Source organism: Oryctolagus cuniculus, chromosome 7, assembly GCF_964237555.1.
Source record: "Oryctolagus cuniculus chromosome 7, mOryCun1.1, whole genome shotgun sequence".
NCBI classification, from domain to species: Eukaryota; Metazoa; Chordata; class Mammalia; order Lagomorpha; family Leporidae; genus Oryctolagus; species Oryctolagus cuniculus.
In genome coordinates this window covers 112,005,252-112,030,930 of record NC_091438.1, presented here as the reverse complement: position 1 = coordinate 112,030,930, position 25,679 = coordinate 112,005,252, and the positions used below count along the sequence as shown (strand labels likewise).

The 25,679-nt window shown below is 38.6% G+C and overlaps 1 long non-coding RNA gene across 1 annotated transcript in view; it reads right to left on the bottom strand.

The window, feature by feature from the left end:
* The window catches only part of LOC103350167 (uncharacterized), a 66,149-nt gene extending 52,652 nt beyond the window's left edge, over window positions 1–13,497 (bottom strand). The window contains exons 1-2 of the long non-coding RNA XR_011390682.1: window positions 13,392–13,497; window positions 9,009–9,108 (exon numbers count right to left, since the gene is read on the bottom strand). This is a non-coding gene — a long non-coding RNA (uncharacterized lncRNA). The remainder of the gene's footprint in view (window positions 1–9,008; window positions 9,109–13,391) is intronic.
* Between the last annotated feature and the right edge of the window lie 12,182 nt (window positions 13,498–25,679).

The window sequence follows — 25,679 nt, the reverse complement described above, 5'->3', positions numbered from 1 at the left end:
CCTACATAATCAAACAAGAGAGAAGATTGTGCTGATGGGGACAAATGAACAAGAGAGCATCACACGTTTCTAATTGTGTGTACATATAGTTACTATTAATGGCATAAGATAAGCATGTGCTTAGCCTAGATGTTTCTATTGTTCCCCTCCTAAACTGGGGACTTAGCCTCCAGGAATTCCCTTCTGTATGTGATTATGAGCTACTATCAGACTAAACAGGAACTTGTGTGAGACTTCAGTATCAGAATTGCAGCAGTAGCCATTAGTCTCTAACGGTCTTACTGTGGTGGGCCAGACAGACACAGCTGGTCCTCTCTGTGTCCAACCCTTCTTCCACACATGGGCCCTGCTGAACAGCAGCAGCTCGGTGCTCACTGGAAGACACTGGCTGGCAGTCCTACAAAGGCAGCAGGTACCCAGAGACAGCAACTTTCCACTGCTTGTTCCGGGAGCTGCTCCTTCCCACAGCCACTTCGAAGCTCGCTGTGCTTGTCTCCTTACTTGAGGTCCAACTCACCCATCTTCACCAATGCTTCAAAAAGATTGGTGAGTGGCCAACGCCGCAGCTCACTAGGCTAATCCTCTGCCTGCAGCGCCAGCACCCCGGGTTTTAGTACCGGTTGGGGCACCGGGTGCTAGTCCTGGTTGCTCCTCTTCCAATCCAGCTCTCTGCTGTGGCCCGGGAGTGCAGTGGAGGATGGCCCAACTGTTTGGGCCCTGTACCCCCACGGGAAATCAGGAGGAAGCACCTGGCTCCTGGCTTCAGATTGGCTCAGCGCACCAGCCATAGAGGCCATTGGAGGGTGAACCAACGGAAGGAAGACCTCTCTCTCTCTCTCTCACTGTCTAACTCTGCCTGTCAAAAAAAAAAAAAAAAAGATTGGTGAGTAACGTATTTCTTGGATATTTACACCTTTCTTTCAGATCATCATTTCACCAACTTTTTCACATGTGTATAGGACTAATACCTATTATTAATTGCTTATCCAAACTCTATCATGGGTTCTACTTTCTTGACTGATTCTTGGCATAAAACTCAGAAGATATAGCATAAAAATTCAAATATGTGGCATTTCCTTTAAGATTCACTAGCAAAATAGGTTGGGTTGGTAATTTTGGTAATTATAACATTGTTTGTAGAGCCTACAAGGGCAGTAAGAAAAATTTTACTGGAGGCCAGAAAAGGGGTTAAATATGTAATGGTGAAACAATTGTCAAACTTTTCACTCAGAATAATTTGAAAGATAGAATATACACCTACTATTACTGTGGGTCTGCCTTAAAAACAGAATGCTGAAATTGCATCTTTTATCTACATAAAATAAGCTGTGCTAAAAGAGATACAAATTGAAGAGAGAAATCAACAATTTTCTAGTAGAATTGATTTTTAAACCTATATGTAAATAAGATTGCTGTGAGCAAACACTGTGTGTGTGTGTGTGTGTGTGTATATACCTGCACAAATACACATATATTTCAAGAATTGTTGACTTGGAATATAAAATTGTTTCATATTGCTCAGTCTCCAATTAGTGAAAGCTTCTCAAATTAAGAATTTGCCTCAAAGTGAAGATCAAATTTTGCATGTGGTTATATGACACTCTTTACTAAGACTTCAGGAAAGTTTAAGTCAGTAGCTAATAAATTTTCTCAGTTAGCAAAAAAGGATCTAAAAATCTTAAGGTCATTTCCCAATAGCATTCTTATTTAAAGCACAAAGGGAAGTATTTCTCAAATAGACTAATTGATACGTCTCTTGTGTATGGACAGAATCCCAGTAAGATATACAGGAAACCCACAAAAATTTCATAAGGCTATACTACCAAACAAGATGAGAAGTAAAAGAAACCATTTAAAATGAATAGAATTCTCTGGGCCCTAGAGAATTTCTGTCTTTTAGGGACAGAAAGTGGCCTGATGATGTACTTAGCTAAATATATAGCACATGTCTTATCAAGACATGAAATCAAAGAGTTCCATTAAAAAATAAGAGTCTCAGGGCAAGTGGTTAGCTGGTTAAGGTTTTCCATAACCTACATTGGAATACCTGGGTTCAATTCATTCTCTGGCTCCTGATCCCAGTTTCCTATTAATGCAGACCCTAGAAGATAGCAGTGGTGGCTCAAGTAATTGGGTTTCTGATGAGATGAGAGACTTGAATAGAGTCCCCAAATCCTTTAGCTCCACCTTATCCTCACCTAACTGCAAACATTTAGGAAGTGAGTTTGCAAATGAGACTTTCAGAAAGAATGAAAGAAAGAAAAGAAATACAAAAAAAGATGAAACAAGAAATTAAGAAAGAAAGAAAAGAAAGACAGAAAGAAAGAAAGAAAACTTTTTTAAAAAAGAAGAAGAGAATAAAGATAAAAAGGAAAGTAAGTTAGCATTCAAGTAGCAGAACTTATCTCTAGTCAGAATATGCCATAACACTGGGGAAAGATCCTCTAATATGAGCCCAGTGAACTTCAGAATTTCTACAGTCCTCTATTGCTGTTTGCCTTGGAACCCTTCCCTTTTTCAGTTACCATTTCCTAATATCACCATTGTATATTGGATGTTGGAATGACTGAGACACTGACTTTTTATTTCATAGATCTCTGGGTCAAGCACAGTCATTTTCCAGGAGCTGAATTAAAGGACTTTCATCTCCATCTAGATATGCTGCTAATAGTGAGACAAGAGACTTCATACATAGGCTACAATGGGATGATATTTGCGGCCAGAGGGTCTTGATATGGGATAAATGCGTTTTTATGTTGTAGGAATGAAGGAATTATAGACAGATGATATATTCTGGATGGAGTAGCGAGAATGGCTACAAATTCTTTAAGGTTCCTACCATCAAGGCAGGGAGTCTATTCCTCCCCTCCACCCTTTTCATTTGTGATGGCCTTGTGACTTGCTTTGACAGAACACAACAATAAGTATTTCTACAGTCACCATTGTGCAATACACAGCTTCCATTCTTACCCACTAGGAAAACCATGGCTACTCTTCTTGAGAATGAAACACCACAGAGTAAGAGACAATGTAAAGGTAAAGTTCATCTACCCCAAATGTTAAAAATCACCCCAGATTAAGTGAGTACTCGTTGATCACAACATGCATGAATGAGGCCATCTGGACCATTCACTCCCTAAAAAACCCACCAATTAACTGAAACTGCATGGGTGAGCCCAGCCACCACATGGATAAGCCCAGTCCAAATTGCCAGCCCATGGAATCATGAATAAGTAAATGACTACTGGCAAAACCACTACTTTTATAGATGGTTTTTTGAGTGCAGAAATGGAAAACTGGGTGGTTTCAAGGAAACAAAACTTTACAGATGGAAATCTGGAATTAATTCTCTGGAGCACCAGGCTAAACTAGAGCAGGGCAAGTGAGTTACTTAGATGCAAATGTTGAAGAGGCACTCACTCTCACAGTTGTGCAAGTGCCTTGTTAACATTTCACATCCTAGGCATTTCTCTCCCATAACCCTAGCTTCTGGTTCTCTTATCTGACCAGAATAAAAGGTCTTAATGAGTCAGTAGTCAGCAAGAAAGGGGACATTTCTCGTTGACAGCATTAAGTGACAAACAGTTTTCTAAATTATCATCTATAACACCTGAAATCAAGTGCCTAAGGAGGGTAGCCAACTGCCTACTAGCATGAACCCTTTTAGTAAAAACAAAATATTAGTTTATTATTCCTAGTATGATGGGGAGACTATATTTTCAGTGGGGGAAACGGAAAGAGAAATGATGAATTTAGAGCATTAAATTTCCAGTTCAAATCTATTTTCAAAAAAGCAAAGAAAATTCCTCTATGATAACACTAAAAGAATCCCTTATCTCTTGTAACTGCAAGTTGAATTTTCAGAAAACCAGGCTAAAACTAGTTCTATAGTTGAACTACAGAACAAAATGTGTCACAATTCATATGGTTAAGGTCTCAAACAAAAAAGAGTGAAACCCTTGAAGTAAGGATGGTATTATGGGAAGATTCCAATAAAGCTGAGGATCTTGAATCCCAGTTCTGCTGAACACCCTTTGCCAATAGAAGCAATACTTTCCCTTTAATACTTTTAGGGGAAAGTAAATTAAAGGAACTAAAATAGCATCCTATGTGAAAAATACATCTGGGAATATGGCTGCTTTGCCTAGGAAAAAATATGTAAGAACATGAGATCTGACTCTGATTATGTGAAGGGTTGGGTATTGTGAGAGGATAGTCCAAAGGAGAAAAGAAAAATCCAATTAGTAGATATTGTGTGCACTAGTTTCCATGTTGGAATTCCTTCTTGGCAGTCTATAGAAAATCATGCTTTTCCAATCCCAAATCCTGAATCCCAAGGAAACCAGTGAAGAAATCCAAAAAAATGAGAAAGGGTATTATATACTCTTGAAAGAATAAAAGCTTAGCCATCAATATAGAGATGTTATGACTCAAAGGAATCTACTTGTAGAAAGCAAAAGCTGGAAAATGGGGGTGGGCATTTGGCCTGGTAGATAAGACTCTGGTTAAGATACCACAGCCTACATCAGAGTGCAAGGGTTCAAGACCTCATTCCACTTCTGATTCCAACCTCATGCTAATGTGTGCCCTGCAAGGCAGTAGATGATTATGGTTCAGATAGTTAGGTTCCTGCCACACATGAGAGAGTACTCGACTGAGTTCCTGGACCCTGGATTTGACTTATTTTTCTTACTGGAGAGATGGAGAGAAAAAGGGAGACAGACAGACTGACAGAGAAATATCCCATATACTAGTACACTTGCAAAATGCTTGAAACTTGCCTGTGGCTGACCCGTGTTGAGAGACAGGAACTCAACCCAGGTCTTCTACATGAGTGGCAGGAACCCAGTCACTCGAGCCACCACCACATCTTCCCAGGGCTTACTTTAGCGGAAAGCTGGAGTCAGAAGCAGTGGTATATATCAAACTCAGGATTTCAATATGAAATGTATCCCAACTGATGTGTTAACTGCTAGACCAAACACCTGACCCTCCCCTATGCTTTATTTTAGTAATATCAATGTTTGAGATCTTATACTTAGGTATTTAATGCATCATGAATTGAATTTTGTGACAAGAGACAGGGTCTAGTTTAATTGTCTCTGTGGATATGTTTTCTCAGCATCATTTATTTAAAACACTATCCTTTTTCTGATGCAGGTTCTTAACATATTTGTCAAAGATAAGTTGACTATAGATGTATGGGTTTACCTCCAGGGTGTCTATTTTGTTCCATTGGTGTACCTCCTGTTTTATGCCACTACCAGGCTGTTTTAATTACTGTAGCATTGTAATATATTTTAAATCAGGTAGTCTAATGCTTCCTACTTTGTTCTTCTTTCCCAAGATTTCTTTAGCTGCTACTCATAATTTGTGGTTCCATACAAATTTTAATAATGTTTTTTCTAGGTCTGTGAAAAATTTTATTAGTATTTTGATGGGGGTTGCACCAAATCTGTAAACTGCTTTGGGTAATACGAACATCTTGGCAATATTAACTTTCAATATATGAACACTGGATAGCTTTCCATTCTTTGATCCTCTTCAATTTCTTTCATCACTGCTTCATAGTTGTTAATGTAGAGATCTTTCACTCCTTTGGTTAAATTTATTGCTAGATACATTTGTACTTATTGGAAATGGGATTGCTTTTTCATTTATTTTTCAGGTGTTTGGCTATTGGTTATAACAATACTACCGATTTTTGGACATTTAATTCATGTCCTGCAACTTTGCTGGATTCATTTATTAGTTCTAGCAGTGTTTTGGTGGAGTCTGAGTTTTTCTATATATGGGATCATGTCATCTGAAAACAATGACAACTTGACTTTCTCCTTTCTAATTTAGAAGCTCTTTAAGACTTTCTCTTGACAGCTCTGGCTAGGAATTCCATTACTATATCGAATAAAAGGGATGAAAGTAGGCATCTGAGGATTCTATTTCTTTATCTGCAAAATAAAATGGGCTAAATAATCTCTTGGGTTTAGTCTAGATACCAAATCTCTGTGAATCTATAATTATTTCAGAAATTCTAAATTCTGTTATGGGTCTTGGATTACAAATATAACAAACATCCAAGCAATATAAAAATATATCCAAAAAAAGGAATGTGTTGAAAAAATATGAAGACGTCCTATCTAAGGGAAATGCTAATAAAACTTTGGAAATGACAGAAATCGCCACCTCTTCAGTAGGGTGATCTTTTCAGGCACTGCCTACAGCATGCATCAGCTTCAGCTTTCATTTCTCTACCATTCAACCCAAGACCCAAATGTCCAGGAGTAATACTAGGATTGTGTTGGTGCAAGGTCCCTTCTCATCTTCTGACTGAGAATGGCAGAACACCTTGTTGACATTCACAACAGAACAGTATGCCATGAGAGAAAAATATTCCCCAAATGGTAGAATTTCTTTCTTTTTTTATAGCTGAATCATATGGCTGAATAATATTCCATTGGACATGTGTGTGTGTATGTGTTTTGGTGTGTATCATTGTCTTTATCCAATCATCTGATGATAGATACCTTGATTGATTTCATATTTTGGCTTTGGTGAACAGTACTGATATAAACATGATGGCATAGGTATCTCTCTAATACATGTTCATGTCTTGGGGGTATATAATCAATAGTGGGATCCTATTTGCAGCAAAATCTATGCAACTGGAGGACATCATGTTCAGTGAAATAAGTCAAACACAGAAAGACAAGTACCATAATTCTTCCTTACATGTGGCAGCTAAAATTGAAAAATTGAAAAAGTTAATGAAAGAAATGCCTGTGTGTATCGATATTGCTGCAAATATAGTTTTATTAAACTTTGTTGTTTATCTTTGTCAAACCAATAGTTAAGAATATTATACTACTATAGTTTTAATGGTCTGTGATTGTTTTAAAACAGTGTATATGAATGAAATGGGCATCTTTCCATTTGATTATTGTTTATAGCCCTTGCATATATTCCCATTGAACTGGGGTATTTTTACTTTTTGCCTGATGAACTGTTTATTTGGTGGAGAATTAAGCCCCTGACTATAATGCAAACTAAAAATATATTATTTCAAAAAATGAAAGACAGAGAGAGAGGGTGGTAGTAAGGTAATATCATTATATTCTTGGAATTGTATCTATGAACTATATTGAATTGTTCTCTTTGCATTAATATCACATTAACATGAAACAATAAAGAAAAACAAAATAATAACAAAAAAGAATTTTCTCAAATGTAGAGATGACAATGGGCAGGTAAAACTATCAGTGTCCCTTCAACAAATAAAAAATGATGTCAGAGCTTTGTTCATATTTCCAATATAGCTTTATGTATAATCCTTTAATCATTTTCCTATAGCTGTATTTCTTGTACTTAAATCATAGACCCAAAATATTTTTTTAAAAAAGGCTCATCCCACTTCCACTTTGACTACATTCAGAGTGGTGAACTCAAAAGGCTTCCATAGCCTTGGCAACTCATGACAAGAGCCTAGGGTGATTACTGATGCCATAAACAAGAGTGTCAATTTGTTAAGTCAACAACAGGAGTCACTGTGCACTTACTCCTCATGTAGGATCTCTGTCCTTAATGTGTTGTACATTGTGATTTAACGCTATAACTAGTACTCAAACAGTATTTTTCACTTTGTATTTCTATGTGGGTGCAAACTGTTGAAATCTTTACTTAATGTATGCTAAACTGATCTTCTGTATATAAAGAGAATTGAAAATGAATCTTGATGTGAATGGAAGGGGGGAGGGAGAGGGTAGGGGAGGGTTGCGGGTGGGAGGGAAGTTATGGGGGGGGAAGCCATTGTAATCCATAAGCTGTACTTTGGAAATTTATATTCATTAAATAAAAGTTTAAAAAAAGGCTCTCTTGTAATCCATAAGCTGTACTTTGGAAATTTATATTCATTAAATAAAAGTTAAAAAAAAAAAAGGCTCATCCTCCAAAATTCCAATGAATTGGCTAGGTCATCAAAAGATCTAGAGATTAGAAATGATAATTTTAAAATGAGATTCAGTTCTTAGGAACATTGTAAAACAAAGATCAATAAGTTTGTTTGTCTATTATTTTTTAGCCACAGGCAAATACTCATAAAATAGACAGTATTTGAATATATGAATGCAAATTCAAAAACTCCAGCAGAATAGGTGAATAATTTATAAGAACACAAAGTGAACCAAGCCATCCTTTAGCCACTGTCTGTGTGTATAGATACCAAAAGCCACGTAATTGCACAGTAATTATCCAACTCCTAACGTGGGGTTTCAATATCAACACTGAAAATCATGTATCAGTTATACTTGAAACTGTTTGAAGGTTTTAGAGCAGAATGAAATTACCATGAATTAGCAATTTGTTGATATCTTTAAGGAAAATTTAAATATTTAGTGTTGAGATGGACATGTTACAAGGGTCTGCATATGCATTAGTTACACATATCATATGTGCATTTACCTTATATTTATAGGTTTGCGTTTGCATGAATATGGATCTATTTACCTTGCTGTTGCAAACAGTCACTATGATTACATTTTAGGTAAAAGATTAATTTTTAAATGTGCTTAACTTGCACAATTTAGTGAAAGTATTTCACTAATAAATTAAGATGAATTTAAAATAAAGTGGGAAAGATGGAAACTTTCTAAGGTTTTCTGTTCTTTCAGTCTATAACCTCCACTGAAAGTCACAGGCACTTAGCTTATAGATAAGCAGTATGGGGCTCCAAAGGACCCAACATAGGTCTTGACACATAAAGTTATCAACAAATCAGCCATGAGCAGGTGTGAATGAATATTAAAAAGAAAGTTCACATGCATTTTAGGCTACAATTACAACTCATTTTCCAAATAATGGAATATAAGGTGTTATCTAGAAGATTCCAATGTGAAACACACAAGAAGTATACTTCCAAGCTATGAACTGTTCCAGGTCTCTATCAGGAGAGTGATTTGGGGCTTAGACTATTTTTTATTATAACGGACATTGAGCCTCAGCTAGCATCCACTCACCTGTGGCATGGAAGTGGAACAAGGATAGTAAAATAGAAAATTTTCCCACTGTGCAGTCCCTCTCCAGTAACCTGGGCTCTCCTCTGCACTCTACAGATGCCTCAAATGTGAAGAGAAAAAAATAGAAATGAATGTTTGTAGTCCTTCAGTTCATCACCATCCTGGAAGAAGGCACAGTCAACAACAGCATCAGCAAATTTTTCTAGGAATCTGCTGTGGGTACGTGTGGCTTGTGATGGGACATAATGATGAATACAGTAAGGATTCTACTCTCCCAGATGGGAATGTATGCTTAAATTAGACGAAATTATAGAAGAAGCAGTCACTGAACCTGGGGCCATAAAAGGAGGCTTTACAGACAAAGTAAGTCATTAGCCGGAAGATAAAGTTTGAGACAGCTTACATAAAGAGGGCAGAATGGCAAGGCCATATTAATGCAATCAATGAAAAGCACAGAATTAGAGTTAAGAATAGATGTGCAAACTGCACACTGAGTAGATCAAGAAGATTGTACAGACAGAAGCAGGGATGTAATTTTAAAATTAAGCACTGTGCTTTTCCTTTAAGCCAATTTTTCCTAATTTTGTCTACTCATTAAAATCATCTGAGAAGTTTTAAAGAAAAAGAAAACAAAATATACATGGGCTCCATCCCTGGAGATTCTCATTTAATTGATCTGGGATGAGACACAGGAATGTTTGAGTTTTTGTTATTTGTTTTTCTTTTCTAAGCTCTCTAGGCAGCTTAACATAAAGCTAGGGTTGAAAAATTCACCATTCAGGTGATCAGAATCTACATATAGTATGCAACTGGCATTGAATAAAACATAGTTTCCAATATTCCCTAAGTGTTTTGCAATCCAAGTCCTATGTCACTGGAATGTAAAGGATATAATCTCTTAAGCCAATGTCATCCAATTTGTCATTGTGTAGTCTTCTTGGACGACTGAACAGTGAGGCTCATAGCCACATGGAAGGAGAAGGGAGGATACCACCGTGAACAGTGGATCTCTGAAAAACCATACTACCCAGGACACTTCAGCCATAGGTTTGACTCAGTGATCTGAGTTGAAGCTCTGACCACTCTTAGCTTTCAGATCCATCCCCAGGACAAAGAGAGGACACTGAGTTCCCAACACCCGTCCCAGACCAGAGCAGGGCAATCTGAGTTTCTTGGGGTGGCTCAGGCCTGAGTACTTTGCCATGTTTGGGACCAACATGTTCAGTCAAGGGTGTTTATGAGACAAAGTACAGATTTTAACCTTTTTTTATTGGGGCAAACATAAAAATGACTATTTAAAAGAAATACTGGGGTAAAATTACAAGAAATTTAGGGACTTGGTCTATGGAAATGCATATGGGTTTGATTTTGGAAAATACGTTTTCATTATTATATAAATATGTTTTAAAGCATTGGAAATAATTATAAACTTAGAATTTATATAAAATTTTCAAAAATATTTTCACAAATTGTAAGGGAAGAGTCTTTTCTTTGATTAGAAATTCATTATCAGGTTTTTTATGTTTAAAATAACTGTAAACAAGGGCCAGCGCTGTCGTATAGTGGGTAAAGCTACAGCCTGCAGTGCCAGCATCCCATTTGGGTGCTGGTTCTTGTCCCGCCTGCTCAACTTCTGATCCAGCTCTCTGCAATAGCTTGGGAAAACAGTAGAATATGGTTCACGTCATTGGGCCAATGTACCACATAGGAGACCCAGAAGAAGCTCCTGCTCCTGGCTCCTGGCTTTGGATCGGCGCAGCTCTAGCCATTGGCAGCCATTAGGAAGTGAACCAGCAGATGGAAGACCTCTCTCTCCACCTCTGCCTCTCTCTGTATGTAACTCTGCCATTCAAATAAATAAATAAATAAAACTAAAGAGGGGCCGGCTCTGTGGTGCAGCGGGTTAAAGCCATGGCCTGAAGCGCTGGCATCCCATATGGGTGCCGGTTCTAGTCCCGGCTGCTCCTCTTCCCATCCAGCTCTCTGCTATGGCCTGGGAAAGCAGTAGAAGATGGCCCAAGTCTTTGGGCCCCTGCACCTGCACGGGAGACCTGGACGAAGCTCCTGACTCCTGGCTTCGGATCAGTGCAGCTTCAGCCATTGTGGCCAACTATGGGGTGAATCAGCAAATGGAAGACCTCTCTCTCTCTCTGTCTCTATCTCTCTCTGTAATTCTGTCTTTAAAAAAAAATTAAAAAATTAAAAAAACTAAAAAAACTACAGACTTCAATTAAGATTTTTAAAATCATTTCTTCAAATTTGTAATAATCATAATGAAAAATAAAATTTACCTTCTACAAAATGATAAAAATGTAAAATATATTTATAACTATTAAAAGTGCAGAATAGTTAAGACCATAATTAAAGATTATTATTACTTGTGATTTAAAAATGGAAAATTTTCAAATATCTAATGCTCTTTCAGTAACAAAGATATTATTGAAATTGACTTTGACAATTTAGCATAGACACCAAAGTTTCTCTTTTTATTGAAGATTTATTTTATTTGAAAGGCAAAGTCACAGAGAGAGAAGGAGAGACAAAGAGAGAGAAATCTATCCACTGGTTCACACTCCAAATGGCCACAATGGCCAGGGCTGGGCAAGGCCAAAGCCAGAAGTTAGGAGCTTCATCCAGGTCTCCCAGGGCAGGGGTCTAAGGACTTGGCCCATCCTCTGCTGCTTTCACAGGTGCATTAGCAGGGCCCTGGATTGGAAGTAGAGAAGGTAAGTCTTGAACCAGTGCCCATATGAGATGCTGACATTCCAGGCAGCAGGTTTTACCTGCTACACCACAACACAGGTCCCAGCAAATTTCTAAGACCTAGTACTTTATTTATTTATTTATTTATTTATTTTGACAGGCATAGTTAGACAGTGAGAGAGAGAGAGACAGAGAGGAGGAAGGTCTTCCTTCCGTTGGTTCACCCCTCAAGTGGCCACTGCGGCCGGCGTGCTGCGCCGATCCAAAGCCAGGAGCCAGGTACTTCTTCCTAGCCTCCCATGCAGGTGCAGGGCCCAGGCACTTGGGCCGTCCTCCACTGCCTTCTCAGGCCACAGCAGAGAGCTAGACTGGAAGGGAGCAACCGGGACTAGAACCCCAGGGTGCAGGTGCTGCAGGTAGAGGATTAGCCTAGTGAGCCGCGGCGCTGCCCAAGACCTAGTATTTTAAATAGTGAAGAACATATGAATGAATATGCATTATTAGGATAGTCATTCTTCAGTTTGCTTGAGGCAACTCAAAGGGCAGCAGCTACAAGGCAACAAAGGAATTAGGCAAAATGAAGACCACATTAAGAGGGTGCCATGCAAATTTGGGATATGCTCAATCGGACTTGCCCCAAATGGTGGAGTTAGAAATGTGACAGAGGATTCCAATTCAATCCCATCAAGGTGGCATGGACCAATGCCATCTCACTAGTCCAAGTGATCAATTTCAGTTCACAATTGATCACACTGATAGGTCTAAGAGTCAAAGGGATCACACAAACAAGACTAGTGTCTGCAAACACTAGCTGATAGAATAAAAAAGGGAGAGAACGATCCAACATGGGAAGTGGGATACACAGCAGACTCATAGAATGGCAGATGTCCTAAACAGCACTCTGGCCTCAGAATTAGCCTTTAAGGCATTCGGATCTGGCTGAAGAGCCCATGAGAGTATTTCAGGCATGGAAAGCCAAGACACTCTGGCAAAAAATAAATAAATGAATAAATAAATAAATAAATAAAAAATAAACCTAAATGAAGGATCTCTGCGAGTGAGATCCCAGTGGAAAAATAGGCCATCAAAGAAGGAGGTACTTTTCTCTGAAGGGAGGAGTGAACTTCCACTTTGACTATGACCTTGTCTAAATAAGATCGAAGTAAGTAAACTCAAAAGGCTTCCATAGCCTTGGCAACTCATGACTAGTGCCTAAGGAGATTACTGACAACATAAACAAGAGTGTCCAATTGTTAAGTCAACAACAGGAGTCACTGTGTACTTACTTCTCATGTAGGATCTCTGTCCTTAATGTGTTGTCCAATGTGAATTAATGCTATAACTAGTACTGGAACAGTATTTTACTGTTTGTGTTTCTGTGTAGGTGCAAACTGTTGAAATCTTTACTTAATATATACTAAATTAATCTTCTGTATATAAAGATAATTGAAAATGAATCTTGAAGTGAATGGAAAGGGAGAGGGAGCAGGAGATGGGAGGGGTGTGGATGGGAGGGAACTTATGGGGGGGAAAAGCCATTGTAATCTATAAACTGTACTTCGGAAATTTATATTTACGAAATAAAAGTTTTAAAAATGTTAAAAAAATAAAAATAAATAAAAAATTAAAAAAGAGGGTGTCATGCCATAACCATTAACCATATACCCCTCCCTCACCTACCTCTCTTGGGCAGAGGATTGTGCTTCTAGAACACTTCCCAAATAACTCTGTAGATGTGATCAGCAAGATGCTGAAGTCCAGCTCTAGGCTGCAACACAATGGTTCATCCACATTACAAGAGCAACAGTAGTACAGTGAGCATTGGTTGTTATACCCTAACCTATTCAAATCCAAACATTTATGGATTCAGAACTAGAGCACAACCAGAAACTCACAGGTCAATATCTACATCATTTCAATTCATGATTAAGCTGGCAAACTGTTACAGATAATTTATATTATTTCTTACACTGTTAGGTGTGAATCTAAAAATATATGAAAATCTGTTGGTTTTAATATGACAAAATAAGCAAGACTTCAAAGATAGCAGAATTTTATGATTATTCTTCTGTCCTACTGGCCAATTGTTGATGTTTGTTGAATAATAAAGGCATACGTAATTTATAAATTATTGTATACTAATTTCACAAAATTTACTTTTCCTTCTTTCATTTGACAAAAATCTTTAGTTACACTATTATGATCATGATGGCCTCATAACTTTTGTTCCTTTAATAGCCATGACAAATTATAGAGTCATTCGTGAACAACTATAGTTCTTAGACAAATTTATATTCATTTCAATTTAAAGAAAATTCACTCTTCAGAGTTGGGGGCAACTGGAATTATCATTAAAATCATTAGGGCAATACTGGGATTTAGATGGATCTGTGAATATTATTCATAATATTCAAACATTTTAGTGGTATTGCATATGACAAATTGTTGGAGAAAATTTTACAACCTGTATTAATTTATTGCCTAACTACCACTTTTCTCATGACTTCCATTATTTTAGAAGAATATCCAGACTCATACAGTGATCTAAAGGATCAATATTTCAGCTCATACACATTGCTTCTACCTTTATACAAATTTAAGGGTAATATGAATTTTAACTGCTGCAAAATATTTTTCAGCAGCCTCATAAGTGTTACAAATAGTACATGATCTAATGTATTTGTGGAACCACATGAACAGACAGAGAAGTAAGAAAAAGAGCCCTCTTCACCCTTGGGAAATGATTCTTTAGTGAACAGAAATCTACCACATTCAAGCTTTCTGAAAAGAAAGAAGAATTTGACAAGTTGATTAACTTGCCTCTTGTTTTACCTGAGACCTTCTGCTGTTCAAATAGTCTCCACATTCTGAAATGGGAGCACGCTTTGACACTGGCAATGACACAAACCATAAACCTTTAAATTTTATGTCGAGGATATGCACAAAAAAGATGTGAAACAGTTTTTCCATGAGGTCTGAGAGGTTAGTCACCCGAACAGATGTTTCAGGTTGCATGTGTCAGCTCTCAACAGTGACTCTTGAGCAACAGAGGTACTCATGTGTTCTTGAATAAATCCATCTTCTTGTGTTTATAATATGCATTTGCCCTTCAATTCAAGAACCCCTATGGACTAAGTCTAAAGGTGATACTAAATGTATTCATAGAATATCAGGGCATGCCAGCTGGAAAATATTGAGAGAGAAGGAACTTTGGTGAAACAATTGTATAACTAAGGAGGCCAGCAGTTAGGATAAAGAAGGGAAAGGTATATCTATATATCCTTTGCACATAGGAGCACAGTGAGTGAGTTTTCATTTCTCGTTTTATGTAAGGATATGTAATATCAACAAAACAGTAAAATTGAAATCCCCAGAACCCACGTCCTCATGGAAAAGTTGACTGAAAAGCAATATATGCACAAGAAGCCTTTCTGAGGGGCCAGCATTGTGGTGCAGTGAATAGCACCACTGCTTGCAACACCAGCATTTCAGTTCAGAGTGCGGTTTGAGTCCTGGCTGCTCTGCTTCTGATCCAGCTTCCTGAAAATGTGCCTAGAAAGGCAATGGAAGATAGCCCCTGCACCTATGTGGAAGGCCAAAATGGAATTCCTGGCTCCTGGCCTTGGCTTGGCCGAGACCTGATTGTTGCCATCATTTGGGGAGGGAAGCAATGGATGGAAGATCTGCTCTCTCACTCTCAATTTCACTATGTGTGTCTGTGCATGTGTGTGTCCATCTCTGTTACTTTTCCTTTCAGATAAATGAAAAATAAATCTTTTTAAAAGTCTTTATGAGAAATCCAGAAACCAATTAGAAAGTAATAATACCTCTGAGAAAGCTCAAATCCAGTAACTGACACACTGAAATAGGTAAGAAAATCCATTTCACATCAAGTGTGTTAACTCCTCCACCCAGCCACCAGACTGCTGAGAGTAAAGGTCCAACTTGCAGCTTTTCTCTTAGGAGGAGCTATGGACAGTATATCCAAAGTTCCAACATTTGGAGGACTGCTAAAGGAGCTTATTTCTGTCTGATTTTACTCAGAATGCTCCTGGAGAAACAGTGCATCTTGGAATCGTAGGGGCTGAAGAAAACAAAAGTGGATTTAAAAAGTTGCAGCAGAACCAGAGAACTTTATATGCCACCTATAGAAATTGATATAGCTCAATTGTTAAATCAACAACAGGAGTCACTGTGCACTTTCTCCCCATGGGGGACCTCTGTCCTTAATGTGTACTATGAGAATTAATGATAAAACTAGTCTTCAAACAGCACTTTATACTTTGTGTGTCTGTGTGGGTCCAAACTGTTGAAATCTTTACTTAGTATAGAGTTGATCTTCTGTATATAAAGATAACTAAAAAAGAATCTTAATGATGAATGGGATGGGAGAGGGAGTAAGAGATGGGATGGTTTGCGAGTGGGAAGGTGGTTATGGGGGGAAGAACTGCTATAATTCAAAAGTTGTACTTTCAAAATTTATATTTATTAAATGAAAGTTTTCTATAAAAAAGAAAGATATTGATATAGCTTACCACAATCAGGAGTAAGTGCCCAGTTTGTGATTTTTCAGAAACAGATAATGGAACATGCATCCAGCATTCCAGTTTTTCAAGGGACTTCCTGAAATAACACTTTCTGCCTCACCAGACCCAGAGTACTGACAGTGAACTGGCATACCTTGTTTGCCTGAGGTCATAGAGAACAAAGCATAGCTCAGTGGCTTAAGGCTGCCCTACAGAACTTGTAAAGCTGCAGACAACACCAGAGGGAGCAAAATAACACAACCTTCTAAAATAAAAGTAGCAAACTATGGTTGGTAAAATGGAGTCCAGAGAAGATGTATACTCAGAGAAAAGATTTAAAAGAGCCTCTGAATATTTAACTGAAATGACTGGTGAAGGTCTTTCCTTGTACAAAACCATGGTATAAAAAGTGACAGAGGTAGCTTTTCCAAATGCAAAGATCCCAATACAAAGTCACAAGGCACATAAAGAAACAGGAAAACATGGCTCAACCAAGGGAAAATAATGAATCCCCAGGATCCTTGATGAGTCAGGAAAATTATATGAGCAAAATGAGAGCATCAACAAAAATAAAAATGATTAAATAACCAAACATAAGTTTTCAAACTGAAGAAAACACTAACTGATTAGCCCTCACCCTGACTGTTGATGAGCAACTTGATATGTTATCCTTCTTAGTATTTTTTTTGTTTGTTCTACTTAATACTTTTGGTTGAATACAGTAATCAATACACAATTCTTCTTAAGTGCTGAAACTCAACTGAAAAGTGATCACTGTTAAATATAAGAGTGGGAATAAGAGAGGGAAGAGATGTGCAATTTGGGACATGCTCAAGCTGACTTACCTCAAACGGTAGAGTTAGAAACATACCAGGGGATTCCAATTCAATCCCATCAAGGTGGCATGGACCAATGCCATCTCACTAGTCCCAGTGATCAATTTCTGTTCACAATTGATCATAATGATAGGACTAAGAACCAAAGGGATCACATAAACAAGAATAGTGTCTGCAAATACTAGCTGATAGAATCAAAAAGGGAGAGAATGATCCAACATGGGAAGTGAGATACACAGCAGACCCATAGAATGGCAGATGTCCTAATCAGCACTCTGGCCTCAGAATCAGCCCTTAAGGCACACGGATCCGGCTGAAAAGCCCATGAGAGTATTTCAGGCATGGAAAGCCAAGACACTCTGGCAAAAAAAACAACCTAAATGAAAGATCTCTGCGAGTGAGATCCCAGTGGAAAGAACGGGTCATCAAAGAAGGAGGTACCTTTCTCTGAAGGGAGGAGAGAACTTCCACTTTGACCATGGCCTTGTCTAAATATGATCAGAGTCGGTGAACTCAGGGGGCTTCCATAGCCTTGGCAGCTCATGACAAGAGCCTAGGGTGATTACTGATGCCATAAACAAGAGTGTCAATTTGTTAAGCCAACAGCAGGAGTCACTGTGCACTTACTCCTCATGTAGGATCTTTGTCCTCAGTGTGCTGTACATTGAGATTTAATGCTATAACTAGTACTCAAACAGTATTTTTCACTTCATGTTTCTGTGTGGAGCAAACTGTTGAAATCTTTACTTAATGTATGCTAAACTGATCTTCTGTATATAAAGAGAATTGAAAATGAATCTTGATGTGAATGGAAGGGGAGAGGGAGCGGGAAAGGGGAGGGTTGCGGGTTGGAGGGATGTTATGGGGGGAAGCCATTGTAATCCATAAGCTGTACTTTGGAAATCTATATTCATTAAATAAAAGTTTAAAAAAAATCATCAGAGGGACTCAGCAGTAGATTTGATTAAACAGCAGAAGGAATCAACAAACTGAAGATAGCCATGTTATATTTTCCCATCAGCAGAGCAAACATAAATGAATTGAAAAGACAAAGTAACTTAGGGACATCATTAAGCAGCCTAATTCATGCATCCTAGGAGCTCAAGAAGGAGAGGAGAAGGAGAGAACGGGGAGTACAATAAACAAGGCCAAAAACTTCCCAAATGTGTGGAAATTATTGGAAATTCTGACTAAAGAAGCCTGAAGGATATCAACCAAGATGAATCCAAGGAGGATCAAACCAAGACACATTATAATCAAATTTGCAAAAGCCAAAGAGAATTTTGAAAGCAGCAAGAGAAAAGTAATTCATTGCATACAAGGGAGCCTCTGTAATAATATCAGTGAATTTCTCAGCAAAAATTTTTCAAACCAGAAAATATAGAATGATATATTCGAATACTTAAAGAAAAGAAACTGTCAACTAAGAATACCATATCTATCAAAACTGTCCTTCTAAAATGAAGAAAAACTAGACTTTCCAGATAAATAAAAACTGAGAGAGGATCATTGCCATTAGAGCTGTTTTACAGGAAGTGTTAAAGAGAATCCAAAGGAGAGCAGAGACTCAAATAAATAAAATCAAAATCAAAGGAGACACTGCAACAGATGCCATAGAAACAAAAAAAAATTATATAACAAATTGGATAACCAAGGATAAACAGTTATTTCCAGAAATAACAAACTACCAAGACTGAATCATGAAAAAATAGAAAATCTGAACAAATCCATAACTAGTGAGGCAACTGATTTAGGAATCGAAAACCCTCACCAATGAAAGGCCCAAGCCCAGATGCTTCACTAGAGAATTCTACCAAAAATTTAAAGAATTAACACCTTCAATTAATCAAATAAAAAATGCAATGGAAAGCCTTAACAACAGAATAGGTGAGACAGAAGAAAGAATATCAGAACTAGAAGACAAATTTCTGGAAATATTACAGTCAGACCAAAAAATGAAGAAGAAATTAGAAAACGAAAAAACACAGTTGGAGATCTACAAGATACTATCATACAATGCAACATATGGATCCTAGGAGTTCCATAAGGTGTGGAAAGAGAGAAAGGATTAGAAGGACTGCTTAATGAAGTAATAACGGAAAACTTCTCCAATCTGGAGAAAGAGACAAACTATAGAAAGTACACAAAATTCCTAATAGACACGACCAGAAAAGCTATTCACCACAACACACTGTAGTAACTCCCCACAGTAAAACATAAAGAAAAGATCTTAAAATGTGCACTAGAGAAACACCAAATCACTATAAGAGGAAACCCAATTAGACGCATTGCAGACTTCTTATCAGAAAATCTACAGGCAAGAAGAGAATGGTGAAATATATTTCAATCCCTAAGAGAAAAAAAAATTGTCAACCCATAATACTAAACCCTGCAAAGTTCTCATTTAAGAATGAAGGAGAAATAAAGAACTTCCACAACAAACAGAAATTGAAAGAATTTGTAACTGCCCACCCAGCCCTATAAAAGATGCTCAATGATGTGCTACACATAGAAACACAGAAACAGGAACATCACTGTGAAAGAAGATGAACTCAGAAAATAACCCACTAAAAGTACAAAGTTAACCCAAAGTAAAAAAAAAAAAAAAATAGGACTATTTATGGAAACACGGCAGGGCAAAGTTGATATTTAACAATAGTCACCTTGAATATGAATGAGCTCAGCTCTCCAGTTAAAAGACACAGACTGGCTGAATAGTTTAAAAAAGAAAACCCACTTATTTTCTGCCTACAAGAAACACATCTTGACAACAAACATGCATGTAGACATAAAGTGAAAGGATGGAAAAAGAAAAACTATGTTAACAGAACCAAAAAAGAGCTGGTATAGCCATCCTACTACCAGACAAAATAGACTTGAAACAAAAACTGTTAAAAGAGACAAAGAAGGACATTATGTAATCCATTACAGGATCAATTCAACAGGAAGAAGTCACTACTATAAATGTATATGCACCTAACTGCAGGGCACCTGGATATCTAAAAGAAATGTTAATGGATTTAAAGGGAGACATAAACTCAAATTCAATAGTAATGGGGGACTTCAATACCCCACTTTCAGCAATGGAGAGATCAACCTGCCAGAAAATCAACAAGGAAATAGCAGAGTTAAGTGACACTATAGAACAAGCATATAAAAATCATTTGCATTTTATTCACTAAAAAACAACTTGAATAGAAAATTGAGAAAAATAATCTCATTTACAGAAAAAATAAAATATTTAGAAATGAACCCAGCTAAGGAGGTGAAAGACTATACACTGGAAACTACAAAACATTGAAGAAATAAAGTAGGTAGGAAAAATTAAAAGACAGCTTCAAAGGTTTACTATTGCTAAGATATCTATTCTACTCAGACTATTCTCCAAATTCAATGCCATCCCTATCAAACTCCCAATGGCGTTTTTTTTTTTTTATTTCATAGAAACCGTGAAAATATTCCTAAAACTCGTATTAAACCACAAAGGACCCTTAGTAGCCAAACCAATCTTGAGAAAGAATAGAGCTGAAGGCTTAATGCTTCCTGACTTCAAAACATATCACAAGACTACAGTAATCACAACAGTATGGTAAGAGCATAAAGACAGATACAGGGCCAATGGAAAATAATAGAGAATTCAAAATTAATCCACACAAATACAAGGATCCTTCAAAAAGATGAAGGAAAAATTAATTTAAAAGTAACCTTGTTTTTGGTACAAAATAGTTTAATTCCATGCAACGTTTTCATAATATGCATTGTCCATGAAGTCTTTGAGTGCCCAACATATGATAAAATGATCTTCTACAAAGGTGTCATGACAACACAGTTGAGAAAAAGCAGTCTCTTCAACAAATGATGCTGGAAACACTAAATATGCAAAGGCAAAGAATGAATTTACACCTTTATCTCAAACTGTATACAAAAATCAACTCAAAATAGCTTATATACTTAAATCTAAGACCTGGAACTATAAAACTGCTAGAAGCAAACAGAGCAAGAAATCATTGCAATATTGGTGCTGGCAATGATTCTTGGATTTAATACCAAAAGTACAAGGAACAAAAACAGCAATAAAGAAGTAGAACTACAATATACCAAGATTCTATACTAAGAAGGGAACAATCAACAGAATGAAAAGAAACCTACAGAATGGTTGAAGACATTTGTAAGTTACACATCTGACAAAGTATTAACATTCAAAATACATAAGAAACTCTTACAACTCAATAACCAATAAATAAATAAATAAATACAATTTAAAAAGGACAGATTTAAATAGATATTTCTCCAACGGATATGAGAAATGTCCAATTATCACTGAAATATAAATCAAGACCAAAAAAAGATATCCCCTCACAGCTATTAAAATGGTCATTATGAAAACAAATAAAGCATTGAATAAGTGCTGATGGAGCACTGAGTATATTGGGTAAGGCTGCCACTGCTGGTGCTGACTTTCCATATCCACACCTGTTCAAGTCCCAGCTGCTCCACTTCAGATCCAGCTCCCTGCTACCACGCCTGGGAAACCAGCAGAAGATGGCCCAAGTCCTTGGCCCTGGCACCCACATGAGAGACTGGGAAGAAGCTCCTAGGTTTTTCAGCCCAACTCTGAGCATTGCAGCCATTTGGGGAGTGAACTACTGGATGGAAAATTGATCTCTCTCTCTCTCTCTCTCTCTCTCTCTCTCTCCCCCTCCCTCCTTCCCTCTCCCTCTCACTCTATAACTCTGCCTTTCAAATAAATAAATAAAATGTTTTTTAAAAGAAGTACTGATGAGATTGGGAGAAACAGGAACACTTGCGCACTGTTGGTAGAAACAGAAAACAGTATGGAGTTTCCTCAAACACTTGAAAAGAGAACTACTGTATGATCCAGCAACCCCACTTCTTGAGAATTACCCAAAAGAATTGAAATCAACAGCTCAAAGAGATATTTTACTCCTTTGTTCATTGCATCATTATTCATAATAACAAGAATTAGAAAAAAACTATCCACAGATGAATGAATGGATAAAGAACACATGGCATAAACATACAATGGAATATTATTTTTAAAACATGAGCCTGAAGACATTACATTAAGTGATGTAAGCTAGTCACAGAACAAAAACAGTATTATTCTGTTTCTATGAGGTATCTAAAGTATTATACAATGTATACATGTATCAAAATGTCACATAGTACCCCATAAATACCTACAATTTTTGTTTGCTAAAAACTTTTCATTAAAAAGTGTTTCAAAAAAACATTCAAGGGGCCGGTGCTGTGGCGCAGCAGGTAAAACCGCTACCTGCAGTGCCAACACTCCCATATGGGTGCTGGTTCGAGTCCCAGCTGCTCCAGTTCTGATCCAGCTCTCTGCTAAGGCCTGGGAAAGCAGTAAAAGACAGTCCAAGTGCTTTGGCCCCTGCACCTGTGTGGGAGACCTGGAGGAAGCTCCAGGCTCCTGGCTTCAGGTTGGCTTAGCTCCAGCAGTTTCAGCCATTTGGGCAGTGAACCAGCAGATGGAAGATCTCTCTCTCTCTCTCTCTCTCACTCTCTCTCTCTCTCTCTCTTTCTCTCTCTGCTTCTGCCTCTGCCTCTCTGTAACTTTGCCTTTCAAATAAATAAATAAATCTTTTTTTAAAAAAGTATTCAAACTCTTAGATGTGGAATATAGAATGGTGGTTGCCAGGGATGAGGGAAAATGCAGAGGTGCTGATTGACAGATATAATCTTTCAGCCGCACAAGATAAAAAAACTTTAGGGACCACTTAAAAATGTGTTAAGAAGGTGAATTTCATGTTATATTTTCTTTTTTGTTGTTGTCGTCGTTGTTGTTTTTGACAAGCAGAGTTAGACAGTGAGAGAGAGAGAGACAGAGAGAAAGATCTTCCTTCCATTGGTTCATCCTCCAAGTGGCCGCTACGGCCGGCGCTCCATGCCAATCCTAAGCCAGGAGCCAGGTGCTTCCTCCTGGTCTCCAGCTGGACTGGAAGAGGAGCAACCAGGCAGAATCCAGTGCCCCGACCGGGACTAGAACCCAGGGTGCCAGTGCCACAGGTGGAGGATTAGCCTAGTGAGCTGCAGCGCTGCCCATTATATTTTCTTTACCACAATAGAAAAATCAATGAAAAAATTGTAGTGATATGAATTGGAAGTAGACCGTAAAAGCAGTTTATGATCTAGACACGTGTGGATCATCCAATCCAATGATTTTGAAACTTTAATCTACAAAGGAATAATTCTTCACAGAAAGTGTTCCAGTAAACTCAATAAAGATACTGTAAGAGTGAAATTGGGAGCTGGTGCTGTGGTGTAGTAGGCTAAACCTCCGCCTGCAGTGCCACCATTCCATATGGGCTCCCATTTGTTTCCCAGCTGCCTCTCTTCCAATCCAGCTCTCTGCTATGGCCTGGGAAAGCAGTACAAGATGGCCAAGTCCTTGGGTCCCTGCACCTGAGTGGGAGACCCAGATGAGGCTTCTGACTCTAGGCTTTGGATCAGCTCAGCATCAGCTGATGTGGCCATTTGGGGAATGAAACAGCAGGAGAAGACCTTTCTCTCGGTCTCTACCTCTCTCTGTCTGCAATTCCGCCTCTCACATAAAAAAAGAAATAAGGCCGGCACCGCAGCTCAATAGGCTAATCCTCCACCTAGCGGCGCTGGCACACCGAGTTCTAGTCCCGGTCGGGGCGCCGGATTCTTTCCCAGTTGCCCCTCTTCCAGGCCAGCTCTCTGCTGTGGCCCAGGAAGGCAGCAGAGGATGGCCCAAGTGCTTGGGCCCTGCACCCCATGGGAGACCAGGAGAAGCACCTGGCTCCTGCCTTCGGATCAGCGCGGTGCGCCGGCCATAGCGGCCATTGGAGGGTGAACCAACGGCAAAAAGGAAGACCTTTCTCTCTGTCTCTCTCTCTCACTATCCACTCTGCCTGTCAAAAAAGAAAGAAAGAAAGAAAGAAAGAAAGAAAGAAAGAAAGAAAGAAAGAAAGAAAGAAAGAAAGAAAGAAAGAAAGAAAGAAAGAAATGAATAAGTGAAACTGTTTGCTATTGCTGTTTAATATGAAGTTGGGTTGCAAAGGAGGGAGCCACATTTCAGGCAGCACACACACTAAGCAGTCCAGTCCCAAGGAACCCCAGATCTAATCCATGCTCCTCCTTTATCTATAAAGAAACTTAGGTTCTGGGAGGAAAATGGACTTATCCAGGAACACTCAGTGTGGCGCCATGGCCCTGTCTTCAGTCTGTAGCTCCTGGTTCCCAGCTTAGTGTCCTTCCCATTTGCGTTAAGCATCTTGTGATGAGCCTGGGAAAGTCCCAGTTAACCATGAAACACAGCATTGGTGTAGGTAAAGGCAATGGACGGCAGATGGTCCGTGAATCTAGCCCTTGCCCTGAAGGAAGCACTAGGGAACCCACTGAACAAATGACAAGTCACAGGTGAAATCTGGGTTTCCCTACTGGAGAAAGAATTCTCTTCAGAACTGGCATCCTTTTATCTCTTGGGAAAACCTATACCCAAATTTGAGACAGTAAGAAGGAACAAAATGAGGAAGAATTCAAACTCTAAAAGACAGGCAATTTATGCAGGACCTAAAATAGGTCTGCTAGATTTTCTCTGGTATCAGAGGGTAGCATGTAAGAATTTCTTTTTTAGGTAACCAACCAGAGCAGATCATTATATTCTATAACCACCTAACCAGAAACTGTCAAATGAAAGGACTTTCTGATCATTGTACTATATTTTCTAGCTTCTACAAGGGCAGGATCCCTCGGGTCCTTCTGTGTGGCACAGCCCTGGTTCCCAGCAGCCACCCAGAGTCAATCACTGGGCTGTCCTTTGCCTCTCCTGGGAGGTGCTGAGGCCTTGCCCTGCTGCCTTGGGGAAATGTTATGAGTGCACATCCAGGGCCCTCTTCTTAGCCCACAGGGAAAGTCGGCCTACCAAACCGTTCTCCATGCTCCTCCTGGGTCAGCCCAGACCTGCAACCATGTCCGGCTCAGCTCCTCTGGCAACCACTCTTTCCCAGCTGTCCCCCTTAAACATTGTTTTCCAATTCTATAAATAGAAAAAAATGCTTACCATCACTCCCTCAAGGCCTAGAGAGACAACTACTGAATATTCTGGTATAGACACATATAATTACCAAATTGAGACCATGGTATGTGGGTGTGTAATAGTCTGCGTTTTGTTGAATCATTTAGGAGCATATTCCTGAGTCAATAAATAACAGTTGAATACCAAACAGGTTTAATTTATTAATCACGACAGTATATCCCAGTCACATGACCAAACACACTTCCATTATGTGTTCCCAGTACAGCCATACTCATGTCCACTCACCCAAGAACCAGATATGTCTTGTGGGATCTCCATCAAAGGGGCAACTGTCAAAAAGACAACGTGCTTGCAAGTTCCCTTGGAGAGCCTCTGAGAGGTGGAATCAAGAATGAATAAAGGCAGCTGGTGCTGTGGCGTAGTAGGTTAAGCCACCATCTACAATGCTGGCATACCATTTGGGTGCTAGTTCAAGACTCACCTGCTCCACTTCTGTTCCAGCTCCCTACTAATGCCCCTGAATAAGCAATGGAGGATGACCCAAGTGCTTGGGCCCCTGCAC